The following is an 18,659-nucleotide window of genomic DNA, read 5'->3' on the forward strand; positions in this document are numbered from 1 at the left end:
GCACTTCTGCACATGTGTGAAGCATGATTTAGCGCTTCTACCCATGCGCGAGTGGCAAAACCCAGAAGTAAACATTCTGGTACTACCAGGTTGCTGTGGGACGCAACTTGAAAAGATGTAACCTGAAGCGGACACAACATGAGGTATGACTGTAGTGACTTACTACAACTTGTTCAACAGGATCATAGGTCCTTATACTGTCCTTCATTTGAATAGGTATTCCATCCATAGAAGGCGAGTCTCCCAATAGATTCTAGTAACTTTTCCCAGATACCTTCTACCACTACTCCCAGGCAACAGGCTCACCCCCTGCATTACTGTTTATTTGTTTTTAGAAGGCCTTGCAGAATATGTTTAAGCCACAACAGGAAGAGGGGCTTTAGGATCTTATACTGCTGAATTTATTAACTTTGTCATACACAATTTGGAAATTAAATTGCTCTTTGGAAGTTACAGCTAATGTACTCTTAATACGTAAGCTACCTCAGATGAATTTTTATTTGGAAAACCAGTACACCCACATACAAACTAATGATAATAATAATAATAATAATAATAATAATAATAATACGAGCAGAATTGTGCATTGGATGTTATTCCAGAGTAGGCTTCTTCTTTGTGGAATAGGAATTCAATAAGTAATATGAAGCACCCATCATTCCTATGCTGGACCACAAATCAATCTTCCTAGCCCCCTCACTTGTCAAGCTTAGATCTTCACCATACTCATCCAGATCTTATTCCTGGTTCCTTATCTTCTCCTTCTTGGTTATCTTTCCAAATACAGAGAAAAAGCTGCTACAGAGTTGAGAAAGGAAATGTGGTTATATGAATCAGTCCCAAAGTCACACATAAAGTTGATTATTTGATGGGTAAAGGGTTGTGAATGTATATCTATTGGCCTCAACATAATGGGTTACAAACTGGCAAACCAATCTAGAACTTTCCCCCAATAGTAAAAGTTAATATATGCCCCAAATAAAACTATTCATCACCTATTATGGAGATCCATCTTGATAGAGCTGAGATGCAGTCTGACTGTTAACTGTTTATGGCTTTACCAAGACTTCAAGCATATCCTCTTTGTGACATCACACATGACATCAGAATGGCCTGTTTGCATTCAACCTAGACTATCTCCATGCCAACAGCAATGGCCAGTAAACTTCTGCAACCAAGTAACCGTCAGCCTGACTACCCAGTTGTTTCTATCTAGACTATTGGATGTTTATTTTTTGCTCTCATAATCAAAGCCTGAAACAGAGCTGTGTATAATCTGAAAACCTGCTTCCACTGTTAAAGAAAACTAATTGTCAGAGACTGGGCAGAGGAGGAACACTGGAGACTGTCTCCCCATCCTGACCCTTCCAAGGAGGAGGAAGAGGAAGGCAGTCTAGATTTACAACAGGGGCTTGAGGAAGGTCACAGCCCAGAGGCAGATGAGAGGAAAAGTTGGGAAATAATGGTAGAGCCAGAGCAACACCTGGCTTACACATCATTAGATAGCATCCCCGACCCACCATCTCCCTGAACCTGGCAGGACTTAAAAGTAGGAAAGCCAAGAGCTCGAAGACAGAGCAGCACCTGTAGAGGAGATGATGATGATGATGATGATGACGACGAATGAGGAAGAGGGAGAGAAGGGGGCGTGGAGATTCACTTGGGACAACACCATTATCCAAAAGGCTGGGTTCTATGGCCTCTCTCTGTAAAGAAATTAAAAAGGACGGTAAGAAACTTTTCCTTTTCTTTATACTTTCCTGGGCAACCAGCCGGGAGCTGCTGACAGCATCCTGACACCTGGTCTCTCTGCTGAATCTGCTAGGAGTTCTGGTTGGGCTTTACTGCCCCTTCCATGCCATGCCCATTCTTTTATAGTCCTGTGCCACCCTACCCAACCTTGGCCAAGCCTTTCTTCATCATGTCCCATATGCTGCTTGTTAGCACCCTATCCTCTGTTTGTCATACCCCATTCAAGGCAGCGTGCATGTTTTTATGTCTGGTTCAGGTTCCCTTAACAAAACTCCTTCCAGGCTTGATGCAGAAAGGATCCAAAACCATTGCTTCTAACTCTCTTTTGCAATGTAGTTGGAAATTACTTTCCTTCTTTGTCTGGGAACAGTGCAGAAATGGGTACTCATAGTTTACTCCCCACTATGGTGGCAGTGTGAACTTTACAGCTGGAATTAGTGTGGGAGCAATCAATCATATGTTTGATCAGATAGTTCCAGAGTTCAGTGGTAGAAAACATGTTTCACATACAAACGGTCACATGATCAATCCCTGGCTTCTCTGTGTTGGGTTGCGTGAGATTCCAGTTTCAAATAATCATTGCAAAAGAACGAACGAATGTTCTTTCATATGTGGTGGAGCTTTAAAAGGATAAAAGAGTATTGGGAAATAATTTATAATGAACTGATTTTTTAAAAAAGCACTTTCCCAAAAAACCCACAATCCTTTCTGTTGGGGATAATTCAGATGGAAATTCCCAGGTGTCAAAAAAGGTTATTTAGGTATGCCACTACTGCGACCCATGTTTTGTTAGTCCAACAATGGAAAAAGAGCGCGGTCCCAGCCAAAGAAGAAGGGCAACTTAAACTGATGGAATATGTGTAGTTTGTGAACTTAACTTATAGAATAAGAGAACAATAAGAACATACGTTTACAGAAGATTGGAAAACGTTTATTGAATATATGGGGGGAAATTGTGTACATTTGAAAATGTTGGCAGCATTAAGATAAATTCAACAGTGTAAATAAGTTTTGATGGATGTAATAATGGAATACTGAATGGTTTAGTTTATATAAAATATGCAGGGATTTATGTTATGCAAAGGGGACGCGGGTGGCACTGTGGATTAAACCACAGAGCCTAGGACTTGCTGATCAGAAGGTTGGCGGTTTGAATCCCCGCGATGAAGTGAGCTCCCATTGCTCAGTCTCTGCTTCTGCCAACCTAGCAGTTCGAAAGCACATCAAAGTGCAGGTAGATAAATAGGTACTGCTCCGGCGGGAAGGTAAACGGCATTTCTGTGCCCTGCTCTGGTTCGCCAGAAGCGGCTTATTCATGCTGGCCACATGCTGTAAGCCGGCTCCCTCAGCCAATAAAGTGAGATGAACGACACAACCCCAGAGTCGGCCACGACTGGACCCAATGGTCAGGGGTCCCTTTACCTTTTTTATGTTATGCAAAATGAATCATGCAAAGAGAAGAAGGGAAGTCATTGATATTTTAAGATTATTTAAATCAATATTTTAAATTGTAAAACTGAAAATTAAATAAAAAATATACATCTAAAAAATGAAATCATTGGGGCAGTATCCAGCTAACATGTCCCATTAGTGCAAGGATTTACACTTGCACAACAGACATTGCTCACTTCCTTCCACTTATGTGTACCCCACACCATCTCCAAATCTGCTCCGGGTGGTTGGAGGAACTCCTAGAACAGATTCCACAGATGGGACAAGTTACCAGGATACTGCCCACTAGAGAGGCACTGCCATAATTGACAATCCTGAGCTAGCTGGGCCAATGATCTAAAGCATCATCCTATGGCCTAATGAAACTTGGCAAAGAGGCCCCTATATGAACACACCAGAATTGAGCTCAGCTCCTATCTCAGGATCACAATTCCAGTTGAAAGGTTCACAATCTCCTACTTCATATATTACTAGATCACTAAACTAACAAAGTAGGAGATAATTGACTGGTATCTAATCTAAAAACCCAAAAGGTCAGGTCAGAAAAGCTTTTATCCCTGTTGTCCTGATGCACTCAATTAGTCATGTAACAGTAGGCTTGCAACTTGAACAGGAATTGGGGGGGGGGGGGCTTGACAGCATTCCATTCATTAGTAATTATTGCATTCCCATGTCTGAAAAGCAATGTGCATTTGACCCCCCCACACACACACACCTCACCTCAGAGAAAGAAAAGGGGAAAGGCTGGAAACATTTCTAGCATCGTGGATTCAAATTTCTTCATCGCCACATTACATTCTGATAGCATCTTCTTCATAGAAACCTTTGGCCCTCTGAGATCAAAAACTTTTATCTCTTTAAAACGATTCTCACTTGCTCATTTGGTCAAGGTTACAATCAAGCTTGGCATAAATGGGGAATAAATGAGGAAAGAAATCGGGAAAGTGTTGCACTTCCTCACAGCATCTTTGAAGGAGGATGCAGCGGGAGAGATAATTTTGCTTTAAGTGGGCTTAATCATAGTTAAATAATGCTGGACCACCCAAATATTTGTTAAATTGAACAGAGACATAAGATGTAACAGAGGTAATTTGTCAGGCTAAGGAAATTCAGATGTGATTTAATTTTCCTCACACACAAATTCCACCCTCCTGCTTCCTTAGAAGAATGCTAAGCACATTATTTATCCTCCTGGCATCCCTATTAGCTATATTTCCATGAGAGCAAAGTCAATAATATGCAATAGTTTCTCATTGTTTTGCACAGACGTGCAAGCACTATGGTTCCTAGGCAGTGGCGTAGCGTGGGGGGTGCAGGGGGGGGTGGCCGCACCGGGTGCAACATCTGGGGGTTAGGGGCGCAAATCCACGGGTTAGGGGGCGCAAATCCACGGGTTAGGGGGCGCAAATTACTTGCCTTGCCCCGGGTGCTGACAACCCACACTACGCCACTGTTCCTAGGCCCAATTCAGACACTTACTGGAGCTGAGGATTCTCTTCTGGTTGTGGATGAGAGGGTGGATATACCAGCCATGTAGTTAAATACTTAAGAGGTAGTCTAAGTGGGGAGAAATTCCATACAGGTGAGTGAGGGGTAGCAGAAGAAGGATGGGCCACTCCATCTTTTCTTTATTCCCACTGTAATGGAAGTGGGGCAAGTAATATTTTTACTCCCTCTATTCCATGACTAGGTGTGTTAGTCATGTCAAACTCTAGGTAGGCTCCAACCATACTCCTCTTAAGATCCCAATAGCCCTGGATGAGAGTGCTTTCAGGCATGTTCTTGTAGCTTGCTTTTTCCCATCAAACCTCACTCATACACACTGCAAAGGTAAAGGTAAAGGACCCCTGACAGTTAAGTCCAGTCATGAATGACTCTGGGGTTGCGGCGCTCATCTCGCTTTACTGTCCGAGGCAGCTGGCGTACAGCTTCCAGGTCATGTGGCCAGCATGACTAAGCCGCTTCTGGTGAACCAGAGCAGCACATGGAAATGCCGTTTACCTTCCCGCCAGAGCGGTACCTATTTATCTACTTGTGCTTTTGAACTGCTAGGTTAGCAGGAGCTGGGACCGAGCAACGGGAGCTCACCCCGTCGTGGGGATTCGAACCGCCGACCTTCCGATCGACAAGCCCTAGGCTCAGTGGTTTAGACCACAGCACCACCTGTTTCCCACATACACACTGTAGCATTAACCAAATGACTGGGCACATGAGGGGTTGGAATAACCCTCAGTGTTTTGGCACCAGTGCACCCAAGTCTCCAACAACCAATTTTTGTGACATTTATTAAGAATTTAACTACCCAAACTATGTAGAGTTTTATTCATGTATGCAACTGCAGCGGCAAGAATGTTACTTGCCCAAAAATGAAAATAAGTCCCAGCGAAAGAAGAATGGATACAAAAAAATGGAATATGAAGAAATTGTGACACTTACCAGAAAAAGAAGAAATCAAGATAACAAGCTTTTATAAAAGAATGGAAATGGTTTATTGAATATTTACAAATAAACTATAAACAGATAAGAACATTGGCAGGATTATTGTAACAACCTGCAGGATTTGGGTTTTTTTATAAGAGTATATATTTAAAGTAGATGAATAAATGAGTAAATTAAGTTAATTTGGAATATGCAGAAAATATTAAAAATAAATTTAAGGCATCACAGAAGGAGGAAGAAGGAAGTAGAGTTTTGAAATGTTAAAATGATTGTAAAATTATTGAAATGCATAAAACTGAAAATCATAAACAAAATAATAGTAATATTAATAAATTAACAAAGAAGAGGACAAAGGAAAGAAGCAGACTATTGCTTCAAGAAAAAAACAGAAGGAACCTTTTAGTCTATCTATGCTGTTATAGATGTTTAAAAGCAGGCTTTTCCTCACATGCAAAGTGGCAACATTTGCAGTCAGATGAGAGGAGGAATACAGAAGGATGAAATGGCAAGCATCCACTTTTAAGAGTTTAGATCCTGATGGGTCTTGATTGACAGCCGACTGTGTCTTGTCAGTCATGTCTGTCGGGAAGCGCTCTGACACCATTTGGAATCTGGAGGAGATGGCTATCGCAGTGTTCATTGCCAGCAGATTTCTCCATCCTTCTGCCAGACCTCACCTAAAGGGTACTTGGTGTATTAAAGGCGAGAGATGTCTTCTCTGCTAAGGCTGAAGGGAAAGCAAGACATTAGGGCCCTTCTCTACACCCAGCACAGAAACCAAGCAGGTCCCCAGGGTAAGGAATTCCCTTCTTTTATGTCTGGCATGAAAATTAAACTGGCTGCAGAAGGGGGGGAGGCATAGCTCTCAATCTTTCTGCGAATAGCCCTCACCCAGCTTTTATTATTGTTGTTGCTGCTGCTGCTACTGCTGTTATTTGTATTATTACAAGATAGCTTGGCTATTATTACAAGATATCTTGGCTTATTTACATGTCTGGAATATACTCTTTTACCACAGTCATAAAGTGATATGCACATATAGAAATACACACAGGACCGAACTGGTTCCCCCCCCCCCTCCAGATTCTAAAAGTTTTATTCAGGCAGATGGTCTTCTCAGCAGTGGCGCCTGCCCTGTGGAACGCCCCTCCCTCCGCCCCCATCAGATGTCAAGGAAATAAACAACTATCTGCAGTGCTTCCCCCCCCTTAAAAAATGTTATGGGACACTCATTTTGACTCATGAAAATCACCATTTTATAGTTCAAATCAGGAAAAATAAATACAGCAAACAGACAAAAGTACAAAGATTCACAAAATGTTTAGGGGTATGTGTACCCCTGCGTACCCAAAGAAAAAAAAAGCACTGACTATCTGACTTTTAGAAGAGATCTGAAGGCAACCCTGTATCGAGAAATGTTTAATGTTTTTTCAATTTTTTATGTGCTGCAAGCTGCCCAGAGTGGCTGAGGAAATCCAGCCAGATGGGCGGGGTATAAATGTTGTTGTTGTTGTTGTTGTTGTTGTTGTTGTTGTTGTTGTTGTTGTTGTTGTTGTTGTTCTCTATTCCAGTACTGACTGTGTGTCTACTCAGAGGCAAGTCCCATTGATTTCCATAGAACTTAGTCCCACGTAATTAGGTTTACAGTCAAACCTGCTTGACTTCTCTCTATATATCATACAGAGAAAGGATGGGGGATAATAGCTAGAAAAGGCACACGTGAGCCAGCCTTGCACACATGACTCACAACTACATATTTTGTGTTGCATTTTAATGGAACATTTAATCAAGTTTGTACAATATTTGAGTACTTTTATACAGCGATGGAGCAAGCCGATCGGGCACCTAAGGTGGTGCGCATGCCCTGCACCCAGGGGTGGGTTCAGCCACCCACGGGGCAGGGCGAGCTGGGGCAGGATGCTCCACGGGGCCTCTGAGGAGCTTGCCTGCCTCCTCCCATTCAGCCACCCTACAGCTGAGTGGGAGGCGGCGGACACCCAAGCCACCGTGTCACTCCCAAGAGAGACATGTGGCTTGGGCGGCCTGCAGGCTCCGTGGTGAGTGCCACCCTGCATTTTGTCACCCCCCCCAGTGGTGACACCCGGGACGAACCACCCCCACCACACACCCCTTCCTCCACTCCTGCTTTTATATCAGACATAGGCAAACTCCGGCCCTCCAGATGTTTTGACACTACAATTCCCATCATCCCCTAGCACTGGTCCTGTTAGCTAGGGATGATGGGAATTGTAGTTCCAAAATATCTGAAGGGCCGGAGTTTGCCTATGCCTGTTTTATATAATGCTGGCGTTTGAAATATACTTTGGATGCCTCTGTGTGTAAACACTTACATGCCTGTTGAATTCTTGTAGACATCTATAGCTTTTGTCTGCTTCTACTGATTTCTCTTTTGTGGTCACCATGATTTTTGTTCTGCAAGGCAACAAACTGACTTTGAACTTCTTTTGAAAGCCTGCAGCATTCTGCACCCAACCACCCTCCTTTGTAACGTTTGTTCATTTTCCATAAAAGCTTACAAATGTGTTCAGCTTCACATTGTTGAGAATGCCTGCCCCCCATGCACTACAACGGTGACATGCTTTTTCAGCAGTTGTTTCCTTTGTCTATTTAACACGAAATGTGTAAGGGGGAAAATCTGAGCACAGCAATTGGATGGGGTTTTACTCCTTCATAGTAGTTTATTAGAATTTTGCCACTTAAAGAGGCATGGCAAATGGAATGATTAGATTTTAGCTCAAGAATTCTCATGAGTAAGACGTACTCACTTTAAAAAAATAAATGGAGACATGGACAATATTTGCTTATTCTCTCTCCCCCCCCCCCATCTCCCCTGGAAATCTTTTGTGGAGGGAAGCATTGTGGGAAGTGGGGTGGGGTCTGCAGGGGAAAGAGAAAATGGTGGAGAAATATCCCCCCTTCCTCCACTGGATTTTCTTTAAATGTTTACAAATAAAGAAAATCCAGTGGGGGGGGAATGCTGGAAAATATCCCAAATAAATTACAAAATATATTATAAAATCAAAATATAACATACAATAGAATGCTAATAAAGATCTGAGTATAAGAAATATATTATAAGAAGCCCATCATTTAAAGTAGCAAGACAGCAAGAGGGACTATCTATTTTGGGAAGTGGTTTGTCCAACCAAGATAAATTGGGAGGTGGGGGTTATTGTTTTGCTAGTTACATTACATATTTTTTATATTTGTTTTGTAAACCAATCTGTGATCCTCAGTTGAAGGGCAGTATGCAAATTTAATTAATAGTATAATACTAATACTAATACTACTAATCCTATAATAATATCTCCAGTATCCAGATCTGTCTGGATAAGCAGCTGAGATTTTAGGAGATGTTTCAACCGTCCAATGGATGGAGCTTTCCAAATTCCTTTTGGGAGAGTTTTCCAGAGGGCTTGTGCTACAACTGAAAAGGCACATTCTAGAAAAGGAGTAGTCAATATGGTGCCTTCCAGATGGACTACAACTCCCATCAGGCTCGCCCAGCATAGTGATAATGTAGCAGGGTCTCAGTCAAGAACGACAGACACGGGTTCTTTCCAAGGAAGGTTGCTTTATTCAAGCTGCACAGCTGGCTCCAGTGAGATAAAATCTCAAGGCTGGGGACTGGTTTGCTAGTTGGGGTTGTTATTTATAATGAGCAGGAAACAGCTTCTTACAGGAATACTCAAGCAAAAGGGGGAACTATATTTGTTATGTACTGAAGTTCTCACCCTTAGCCAGCAGGGGGATACTGTAGATAGTTTTCACTCAGGTCCACATATGCAAATAAGGGATTGAAAGTGATGTTCAGTGATTGGATAGTTACAGAAAATGGTTACTGTTGCGTTCTAGTGGAGCTCTATATAAGCAGGCTGGCTGAACCCTTCAGTTCAGTTCTGTTCTGGCCTGTGAATAAACAAGAGCTGTTTGAAGAATCGCTGTGTCGTCTGATATGTTCACCCACAACTTAACAATACTGGAACACGAAAGCAGGATCTGGCTGGAACATGGAAGCAGAACTTGACTGGAAATGTTGCAGATTCTTCCCTTCCCACCGCATGTCTTGGCTGCCCCAAATTGTGAGCATGTGCAGATTTCTTGCCCAAACTGCAAACGTGTGAGTCTAAAAACAGACACTAGTTAGATCATCCCTTGTGGCAGACGCGTGTCAGACTTTCTGCTAATCTCCAGGGTGGGGGCTGTTGAAGATAGATAGATTCCATTCGGAACCTGCCTCAATAATAGGACCCATAGTCTACAACAGCTGGGGGGAGGACCACATTGTCTATCAGAGCTTTGCAAACCAAACCGGTGTTTTCTGTTATGTGACAAAAAACATGAAAATGTTACTACTTCATTATCCCTGCTGGAGACCCATCCCTTTCGATCAGCTACAAGCACATTTGCATTCTCTCTCTCCAGTTCAATTTTGTTTTATTTTGCTGGCTTTCACTTCCCACTACTAGGGCCCTGAGCAAAAGGAAAAAAGGTGTTTATTATTATTAGCCCACGCAAATGCATGGACTTGCATTGCATAATGTTATACATTTCATTAGGAATCGGAGCCTTTCGTCCCACCGTTTCTAATTTTATTCATGCTGTGAGTCTGAATGGTGCTGATTGCACAGGCGTACTGTAATTTAGCCTCTAAAAGTGTCACAGCAAGCAAAAAAAAATTGTGATGTCAGCATGCATATATATATATATATATATATATATATATATATATATATATATAAAACCACCTCAGCCAACCTTTGTAAAATATTGAGTATTTATCTCACAATCTTATTCAGGTAGATTTAGTTCCAAAATCAAAATGGGGATTTCATGAGATGTGAAATTAACAATTCAATATTTGTGTGAGCACTTTCTTTCTATCAGTCCAGCACAAATGAAACTACACAATCTCATCATGGTCATGTTATGCTTGAAACCCGACTGCCCTGACCTCAGAAGTGCCAGACAACTTTCAAGCAGCGGTAGGGTGACGCCTCCCCCCTCTATATTTTATTGGGTCCTGAAAGACCTACAATGGCTCCCAATATGTTTCAGAGCACAATTCAAAGTGTTGGTGCTGACCTTTAAAGCCCTAAATGGCCTCAGCCCAGTATACCTGAAGGAGCGTCTCCACCCACATCGTTCAGCCTGGATACTGAGGTCTAGCTCTGAGGGCCTTCTGGCGGTTCCCTCCCTGAGAGAACTGAGGTTACAGGGAACCAGACAGAGGGCCTTCCCAGTAGTGGTAACCGCCCTGTGAATCGCCCTCCCATCAGATATCAAGGAAATAAACAACTATCTGACTTTTAGAAGACATCTGAAGGCATTCCTGTTTAGGGAAGTTTTTAATGTGTAATGTTTTATTATATTTTTATATTATGTTGGAAGCTGCCCAAAGTGGCTGGGGTACAAATATTTTTTTATTTATATTTATATTTAATTTCAAGTTGGCACCAGTGCCCTTTGGACTGACAGAGCAAAAGATAGGGAGATTGACAACGGATAGAGTTAGGGCCAATGACAGACAGAGCCAATTAATTCTACTTTTATCACCATCCTCCTCTTTGCTGAGCTCTACAAGGGCAACACTGAAACTAAAGAGGAGGAATCTGAAAGCCAGTGTTATCCCCCTAAATGTTTGTCAGTAAGGAGAGAAGGTAGTTGAGGGCTGACTAAGGTTGGCGGAGCAGCGCCCCATTTGCCATAATGGACCGGCCTCCACTGCTCAACACGCCTTGAACTTTGTGGGAATCTCCTTCTGAAACTGGCCTTGTTTCAGCCAGCTTCAGTTCAGTTGGCTGAGCCCCAGCTGAGCTGGGAAGAACAAGTTACATTGGCGTATCACCTGAGGTGGTGTTGGGGTCTTAACTCTGGCTGAGCCAGGAATCAGGTGGCTAAGCCGGAGATCTGCTGCATCCCAAACTGCTCATCCTGGAAGATCTTGCCATAGGGTTACCCTCAACAGCTCCAGTCTGGTGTAGGTAATAGGTCCAATCTTAGGGCCTCTCAGAGGGGCTTGGGATCTAGCAATTCCTAGACTTCTCTACCCCCCCCAGAAGAACAGTGACTACCACTGTTGGATACAGAGGTAACAGAAGATCTATATTTGTGGCCACAGCAAGGATCTTTACAATAGATGGCAAGTCTCCTCTTTACCTCATCTTCATCCATTCCGTCTAGCTGATCTGGGAGGTTAGGATCACAATGTAACGAACTAAAAATAGTGGATCTACTATTTCTGAAGCATGAATGCACCCTGTCTTTTAAGAAGGATTTGGTTCCCTTCCGCTTGCGCTCTATCAGCCCAAGAGAGAAAATATATCAGGGACGCTTCTTGCTGTAGATGGAAGTCTATGATCAGAGAAGCACATTTGTTACTGTGAGGAAATGTGTGCCAAGCAAGCAAAACAAGAAGAAGCAGTCGTCTTTGGGTGGACAATAATGCTTCCATTAAATGCTCTATTTCATGTCTGAAATTCTTTGAGGGATATTTGTAATAGACTGCCACTGTGACAGCTCGTTGCGATCAAAATAAGTTGTCTTCAAAAGAAGCTTTAAAAGAGCCCCAAATGTCTTGTCTTTATATTCCCATTTGCTTTGCAATCTGGGGAGAGAGACCTAACCTTCATCTGTGCTGTTTGCTGCAGGATGACATAAGGCCATTCATGTTTCAAAGAAAATCAGAGCTGTCTGAAAACAAATTGAGGCCCATTACCCTTCATTAATTGCATGGCTGAGCAAGCCATGCACCATTTAAAGGATCTTTATCCAAATGTGTGCACTAAGAGCTTGGTGTGTGAAGTGGATTGATCAGGGAATTTTACAGTTGATCATTACCGTTGAAATAGATTTCCCTCCTCAGACTTCTCATAGCAGAACCCAAGTAAAATAAAATATGACAAGAACTATGAAAAGAGGAGGCTAGGGATATACTAGTTTATTTCTAGCCTGTGTCAGTTTGAACTGTGTTCATTCATAAATCCATTCCATCTTGTTTTTTCATCAGTTTGTGAATATGTGTGTGTGTGCAATATTTAAATATATTTAAATACTTAAAGCATTTTAAAATATATTTTATCACAAAGACATATTTAAATACATATTTTTTCATACTGTATGTATTTCTAAAGTATTTTATCCTCAAATATGTATTTTTCTGCATTTTTATATATCTTTTGAACCAAGATGAGTTTTGCACATTTTGGAAAAGTGCACAATCTGGATACGACCATCCCATTGAATTCTAGAATATTCCATTGGAATCCATATTAATAAAATTATTGAGTCTTCCATAGGATAGGGTTGGAGCTGAAATATTTTGAAGACTCATTTCTTTTGACAGTGGCTCAGATTCAAAACCATGCTCTAAGCACTGGTGATTAAACTGCTTCAGTCTACAGGATACACCTGCTTTTAAGATAGTTGTCTTTTAAAAATGCACCCATCATCAGGCAAGTCAAATAAGCAGCCTACATTCCAAAAAAATTCTGAGCCCCCCACCCTGCCTGTGTGCAACTTATGTCCTGACTCTCTCTTGTAAACTGTGCTTCAAAGATATTGCAGAACCTAGGGGAGAAGTGCCATGATCCATGTATGGACAACACTGTTATGGTTGTGCACTAGGAATCAATCCATCACTGACTGTAATACACCTGACTAATCAGGTAAACCCCAGGGAGTGAGACCAATCATCACTGTATCCTCCCTCACAATATTTCCTTTCTTATCATGCTTCTGAGTCAGCACAGCTGACTTGGTTCCATTGAGAAATTCCACTTTTTGCCTGTTAACGCCAAGTGTGGATAGTCAAGCTTCAATTGGCGATACTTTCTCTTCCAGCAAGGCAACCAGCTTGCATGTGATTCAGGTTTAATTCTGCATGTTCTTAGGCAGGAAGAGACTTTTGTTTCTCAAGTCATGGAGAATCACAGTGTCTGCTGTGGTTGCAAGACTTGTAACTGCTGCCTCCCATGGTATTTTGGCTGTGTTAGCAGCACGGGTGACCTCCCCAAGGTGCGAGCCTGGGCACTGTGTATGGAGCTCCTGGGCTGCCCAGACAACAACCCACCCACCCCTCTTAACCTCACTGATGTGGTCCGAAGGAAGCAGAGCAAAACTTTTGACAGCAGTTTAGCTGCAGGAGGTGTCAGAAGGAAGTATACAAGATGCCATCTAACCGTCTTAGGGACTCGACTCCAGATTCATGTAGGGTTTATTCCTTAGCCATTTCTTCTCCTTAGCCATTTCTTCTCCTTAGCCATTTTTTCTCTGGGGGACTCACAGGGTGCTGGTTTCAGGCCAGGGCCACTGGAGGGGAGGCAAGGGGAGGACAGAGGGTGCCCTGGGAGAGATGGAGGGGTGTGGGCAATTGAGTGCCTTATCTGCACTCTCATGCAGTGGTGCAGAAGGAGGCTCGGATGGCTCAGCACAGTCATTTTTTGGAGGGGGGAGCTGCTTCCCCAATATTTTTTGGGGGGAGGCGAAGGGGTCTGGGGTGTAAGGAATAATAAAATTGTTGCTTTAAGAATAATGGAACTGTCGCTTTTTCAGAAATACAATGCTGCAACTTGCTGAAGCTACAACTGATAGGTAACCACAAATGGCTCCAGGCTTGCTTATACACATATTTAGAATAGCCTGGGGCTAGAATGCTCATACTGTAAGTAGAATAGCTTGTGGTTGGAATCTTGTTTATTCATAGACACCAGTAGACACAGGACCCGCTCACACCAGTGACTGGAACAACTGAAGGTCAGGATGTGGGTCTGTCCTCTCGGCTTCAAAAGATATAGAACTTGCTTAGGCTTGTAACCGGAACAATTAGTGATTAACACATGAAACTAGAAGAACTGGTGGTGGTTGTTGTTTAGTCGTTTAGTCATGCCTGACTCTTCGTGACCCCATGGACCAGAGCACGTCAGGCTCTGGTGGTTAGAATATGGCTATACTGCTTACATCAATACACAAATTCATGAGGGCTTTGACCAAATAAGGACAATGGTAAACATGGAGGGTAGACGTCGGAATTCAGAGTGATGGGAGATGTCAACAAGGGCGGAAATTATAGTATTTTTATTTGGCGGTCATGATAGGCTGTAGCCCCTGCACGCCTCCTGCCAATGGGGACAGGGGAGGGAACCTGTGCTTGGAGATAGGTAATATAAGCTTGTGTTTTGCTGAATTGGGGTGTGCCTACTTTTGACACCCGTGCTTGCAATGACATATCTGTATTCAATAAACGTTTGCTGCTTCACCAGTTTTTTTCAGATTTTATTTTGAGGGTCCCAGGAGCCAGAGTCTTGGGACGTGCATTTGCAGATTTGGAAAGGGAAATCAAATGCAGAATATAAGAAGCTGTCATACAGACATGTCCTATGAAACCATTCACACACACACATTTTTTTTCAGGTTGTTTCATAGCATCTTATCACATATAGGCTGACATTTGAAGTGAATGGAATCAGGAATCAATGCATACTCAAAACTGACCATGTGTCTTGTAAACATAGTCTTACCACATATAAAAGTAAATTTACAATTTACAATTTCTGTGTGCTGGTTTCCCATATGACAAAAAGTATGATCTCCTAGTTGCCCTTGTTTCTTTCAGAGGGCCTGCAATAACCATTGCAATGGAATAATAAAAAAGGAGTTAAAAAAATTAACTCAAGGTGAAAAGTAGCTGATAGTACTTCAGTATGGAAAAGCAATTTCTTGTAAGGCAAAGAGATTAAAAACTTTTTTGTACTGTTCTCCCTGTGTATAGACTTCTTTTTGAATATTACACAGGATTTTACATTCACTTACTAAAGGTAATACAAGTGCTATTAACTTTTTTGTTCATTTCTTAAAGATGTGAATATATATATATATATAAATTCTATGTGTCTTAACTCTCCTTTTCATCTTAGTTTCTTTGATGTCTGTGCATGAATTAAATGCAAAGCCCAGATCTATAAGGAAACTTCACTCAGCTTAATGTTCTATCTATCTATGATGCCTTTACATTAGTAATCTGGAGAAGTAGACAACTTTGAAGAATTTAATTATTTCCTGACACTAGGATCCTGGGAACCTGTTGAGTACCCTCCATGGTGATTTGATAAGCATGTGCATTCATATCCAGATCTAGAGGAAGACTAGTCTAGCTGAACGTTCCACCTAAGGTGCTTGACTTCTGATAGTCCTCTATTTGGGGAATGCCCTCCGTAGCCAGTCTCCCTCACTATTAACTTTTAGAAGTTTTTAGAAGGCTGTATTAAACTGCTTTAGAAATTTTAATTGTATTTGCACTAATATGTTTTCTGCCCTTGACTCCTTGACAGGGAAGAAGGAGGAAGAGGAAGAGGGGTGGGTGGGACACAAGCCACAACCAAGGAATGGTCATGTCTGATTCTCACATGTTACTTGAAGTCCCTCAAGGGGCCTTGAAGAGATGAGGATCACAGTTCAACTCACTTCTGGAGGTGTCTAAATCTCTGCAGGTCCCAAATGGTGCTCCCCACAGATTGTACACATCATCTGCCATCTTAGGAGCCCATTCCGCTCAGGTTCTCCAGACTGCAGCTTTGTGGTCAAGATGCATGCTGATGGATTCATTGGAATATGAATATGACTTCCCAGACCACAGAAACCTTTTCCCCCTCTTTTTTTGCAGTGGTTCTGTGAATTCCATGTGGATTCAAATGACTGAAACTTCACTACAAGTTACTGATACAAAATATGGTCCTTATGCTTTTGTGTAAGAGCTATAATGCACGTTCAGGGGACCCACATGGCAGTGTCCCTTGGGTTCTTTATCAATATTGAACCATATTGAAATCCCACACTGAATGGGTATAAAGTACTCTAGGCCACAGCTGCAAACCAGTCACCGCTGCAGATCATGAAACACTCCAAGGATGTGAAGCTAATGGACCAGTGTGTGGATGATAGCCTTTTATCCATTACTCTTCCTCAGATAAGTTCAAAGAGGCCTACAAATGATGATCAGACAGCCTCCCAGGCAGCTTACAGGGACAAAATGAAGGGAAAAAGTGAGACAGGAGAACAACATATGCTGTCTTGAACTCCTTGAAATAAAGAAATATACCTTTGGACAATTTTAGCAAAATGTGGCCCTTCAGCAGTTGCTACACAACAGCTGTCATCCTCATTGACCATTGACCATGTTGGCTGGGTTAATGGGAGTTGGAGTCCAACAACATATGGAGGGATGTAGGTTCCCCTCCTTTGCTCCATACAGCAGCAGACCTTGATAATATAGCACTCTGAGTGAGGCCAGAATTTGATGCCCCTCCGCCCTCATGTCACCTCCCTCAAGCCGGTTAAGTGAGGTGCTGGGCTCTGAGAAGAAGGCATGAGGGCTCTGGCAAAGTCCTAGATCTCTCCCGTCTCCTTCATAAAGCTGGACAAGTGCCAGCTAGGCTTTAGGAAGGAGGTAGGAGGACTCTAGGGTTCCATCAGAGTCCTCACACCTCCTTCCCGAAGCAAGTGCATACTTTGCTTTGGGAAGGAGCGGGAAAAATGCCCCCTCTGCTCAGTTGCCTTTGTGGATGAAGTGGTTGTGCTGCCTTAAATCCACCTCTGCTCCAGGCTATTATGAGCTAACATGATACCTTGTTTCAAATTGCATATCCTTTTAACCAATATAATCTCAGTTTTGTTTGGATTCTGTCCCCATTTGCTTGTCTGTATCCATCTTGCAGCGGGGCGGGTGGGAGAGCAAATTCTTTATATGAGATCCCCGAAAGACTCCCCCGCCCCCAATATTAGCAAGAAAACTTTTCCTTTGCATCAAACACAGTTATCTATAAAAACCCAGTTTATCTTTGACCTAGAAATAAAATTAGCTGGTGTGATGTACTACATAGAGTGTATAATGGCGGAATAACTGAGGAGAACCGCTTTTGTAAAATATCATCTGAAGAGAAGAATTACTGTAAATATACTGTCTGTCTCTTCTGCCTGCCTATACCAAGGCTAATGGGGAGTGAAATTTGTTTCTTTAGGTAATTTTCAGTGAACTGATCGCTATCATCAAGTTAATCTCTGTGAGCCCATCTTTTCTTTTCTTTTTTCCCCATTTGATACCAAGAGAAGTGCAAAGCTTTGTTCAGAATAATCTCCCAGGTGTAATGTGTGCCACGTCACACTGGATTGTTAAACTCCAAGTAGGCCTCAGCATGCAGAGAGATACCTCTTTATATGTCAAAAAGCAAAATCTCGCCCTGAGCTTGCAGGGAGAGAATCGAATGGAAAATACTGAGAACAGCCTACAAACTGCCAAGAAGAAAGGAGTGTTAAGAAGTTTTTGAGTAACCCCTAGGGTAAGCAATTTCTTACATTACAGTAATCATAATGCTACAGTGGAAGCTATTTAAAAAGTGTGAACCTGTTAATATTACTAAGGTTGAATCAATAAATTCAAGAATAGAGTCTTTGGGAAATCAAAGTTTTGCTGGAAATCCTAAATGGAAAAATTATTTTAATGGAGTACCATAACTGAAATATAATGATAGAAAAACCATAAGACAGGCTTCTTTAGGCTTCTTGTTAGACGGAGGTGTACCTATGTATCATCTATCTATATCTATCTATCATCTATCTATCTATCATCTATCTATATCTATCTATCTATCATCATCTATCCATCCGTCTGTCATCTACCTATCATCTATCTGGTTGGTTGGTTTGGATTACAAATGAATTTCTCCATGTGATCATATGTGTAGGGACATGTCACAATTCTCAAATCACAAAGCTTTCTCTCTACCACCCCCATGACACATTGTAGAAGATTCTTCTTTGACCGCTGTATCAATTTACTGTGCTTAGTGCTGTACCCAGAACTGTAGGGTAACAAGCCTCACATAGCCATCATGCTTGAGTCTAATTAATACATGAATGGGTTAATGCCACAGAGTAAACTGTCCTGCCAGGCTTAACCTATGTCACTTCCCCTCAGCTTGGGAGCAAATGAGCAACTAAGC

At 42.1% G+C, this 18,659-nt stretch overlaps 2 long non-coding RNA genes across 2 annotated transcripts in view; both read left to right on the plus strand.

Moving 5' to 3' along the window:
- LOC310767303 overlaps positions 1-18,659 on the plus strand; it is a 121,614-nt gene that overhangs the window by 77,082 nt on the left and 25,873 nt on the right. The window lies entirely within an intron of this gene.
- Positions 1,185-17,338, plus strand: LOC310767296. Its single transcript, XR_014550851.1, has 2 exons — positions 1,185-1,729; positions 15,998-17,338. It is a non-coding gene; the product is annotated as an uncharacterized lncRNA (long non-coding RNA).

The sequence above is a fragment of the Podarcis filfolensis genome (genome assembly GCF_964270895.1).
Source record: "Podarcis filfolensis genome assembly, chromosome: 7".
Classification (NCBI taxonomy): Eukaryota; Metazoa; Chordata; class Lepidosauria; order Squamata; family Lacertidae; genus Podarcis; species Podarcis filfolensis.